This window comes from Octopus bimaculoides, chromosome 2 (assembly GCF_001194135.2).
Source record: "Octopus bimaculoides isolate UCB-OBI-ISO-001 chromosome 2, ASM119413v2, whole genome shotgun sequence".
Taxonomy (NCBI): Eukaryota; Metazoa; Mollusca; class Cephalopoda; order Octopoda; family Octopodidae; genus Octopus; species Octopus bimaculoides.
In genome coordinates, this window is record NC_068982.1 from 91,763,208 (window position 1) to 91,766,060 (window position 2,853).

Below are 2,853 nucleotides of genomic sequence, written 5' to 3' on the forward strand. Positions count from 1 at the left end.
ATACAACAGGCTTCCTTCAGTTTCCATCAACCAAATAGCCCGAGGCTATAATAGAAAACACTTTCCCAAAGTACCACGCAATGGAATTGAACCTACACTTCTTATCACACATCCAAAACGTAAAATAAAAAAAAATAAAAGTAATATATAAGATGTAGGCAGCAACAGCCCTTTCATCTAAGATTCATTTTTGCGAAATTATCTGTTAGTTTATTATAATACACCTCAGTCAAGTGCCTTTTCAATTGTGAAGAAAGTTAAAGAAGGCAATTTATAATCGCCTTTATTAGAAAGAAGGCACTACATGTACATGAATCAATTAAAAGATCGTTTGGCTTGAAAAGTGTATTACGACGAGCATAGATTAGGGTAAATGGAATACGACATTTGCTTTTGTTGTAGTTGTTTCTGATTTTATCTTTCGGTCTTTTTTGCGTTGCTCAGCGCATTAGGTGGTCATTAATAAGTCACTAACAATCAAGAATTTAAGTACATATTTTATGAACTGTTGCTCGTCACTTGAAATTGCCTTATTACTGGTGTTAATTACCTCTTTGTTGTAGGTGTGTTTGAATGAAAGAAATTACTGCGTAAGACGCCTGAGCGCGTGACTGCTAAAAGTTCTTATTTGTTCACATCATCAAAATACTTTCGGGTATAAGCTACTAAATTCAGTAATCACATTTTTAAAATAGCCAAATATTTTACCTGAAATATTTAGAACAGAATCTAAAGATAGTAAGTAGGATTCAGCTATGAATTTCTATGGGGAATTAAATATTTCTTTACTCTCTGCAATTTCATCATGGAATTTGTGTTTTGCATTCTCTTTATTACTTGTATTTTGTAGCAATGTCCCATTTCGGTCCATTTCGATTGATACTCAATCTGTTTGAATTGAAATTCATACTTATTTCAAATATTTTTATGTGATTTTTGAAAAAGCTTAATCAGATCTGAACTCTTGTCAAATCTCGACTATTTTTCTGTAAATAGATGGATAAATTATTTTAACACATGTCTTTTACCTTTGTTTACGGTCCTAAAGAAATTGAAGCTAATGTGCATCTTAGAGAATTTGTCCTCAAAATGTAAAATGATGTCACTAAATGCAGCAAAGTATTTTGGTCGGCGCTATATCATTTCTTATATTTAACAGACAACACCTTCTTATATTTTATTGATGATACCTTCTTTTCCATTCACCAAAGTGAATGGAGCTTTGGTCAGGAGGAATGATGTCATCAGGTGATATCCAACGACCATCATGTGTTTCGACCCTGAACCGTAAAACACTCCCGTTGGTGGATCAGCAAAAGTGGTCAAATTTCTGCTCATCATCTCTTCCAGCTTTACTTCTCTTTCTCTCTAACCAGCAAGAGTCTCTTTCGGTTGCCGCTCTCATCCTGCGCACACCCATCCTTCGCTTTTTTTCCCCCTTATTCCAATGGCTGTAAGCATTTTCTGTACCGACTGGACAGGGAATCCACTACAACCAGCCTCGACTGAGAAAAGCCATGACTGCCATCCTTTCTCTCTGCAATCCTGCAGAAGGCTCTCGTACTTGGCATGCTTCCAATCAAAGTAATTTTTCCGGTGCTATACCATTTCTTAATCACACCACTCGAACAGCAGCAACAGTAATAATGGACAGCGACGATCTACCTACTGTATTACAATACCACCACAACCGGTACTAACTGTCAATAATAGCTTCAAATCTTGGCACAAAATCAGCAATTTTAAGTGAGAAGTGAGTAGATTTCATCGACCCCAGTGTTCAGCTAGTCATTATTTTGTCGACTCCGACAGGCTGAAAGGCAAAGTCGAGCTCGACGGGATTTGCGCTTAGAAGCAATTGTTAATGATAATAGCTATTTTTCTATCATTTCTTTTGCTATTGACAATGTTACCTCTGAACCGTGCACTTGTGCGTACGTACAAATGCTTTATAGGTAACGCACAAAGGAAAAATATGTGTGCACACAAAGTTTTCATGATGGAATTGACCTTTTTTTAAATGGAGATGGTCACTGGCATTGATGTTCACTTATTTTTTTTTTTTTCAAAAACAGGACAAAATTTGCACCAAGCAAATTCCTATTCACAAACAATAAAAAGAAAATCAAGAGGAGACAATAGCTGTTGGTAAATATTTATTTGCATTTATATCAATATCCGAATTTCACATATATATTGCGTGCATATTATTGCATATACATCAGATTTCATTACATCTATTGTTGATAAGTTCCAGTGATGTAATAAATTTTCTGTGTGTGTGTGTGTGTGTGTGTGTGTGTGTGTGTGTGTGTGTGTGTGTGTGTGTGTGTGTGTGTGTGTGTGTGTGTATGTGTGTGTGTATGTGTATGTGTGTTTGTGTGCGCGCGCGCGCATTTGTGCTTTTTTACAAGAAATATATTCTTCCGCTGAACATACTACCGATGCCAAATCATTTACAATTCAATGTAACATACTATTGTTGTGTAGAAGAGAAATATCTGACCATAAAAAACACCCCATCACCACAATAAAAAAAAACATGTTTGCTGAATGAAACAAGATTGATGAATCTTATGTCATCAAGCAAATAATTTCGTTTGTTTTGCTTTTTTAAGGTTAGTTTTGTAGGTGAAACGTATAATTAATGCTCAGAATATAAAATTGCCAAAATATACGGAGTAGCAGAGCAGTAATTTTGATAACTAACATACACAATATATACATACAAGCAGATAGATAGATAGATAGATAGATAGATAGATAGATAGATAGATAGATAGATAGATACATACATACATACATACATACATACATATGTATGTATATATATATATATATATATATATATAC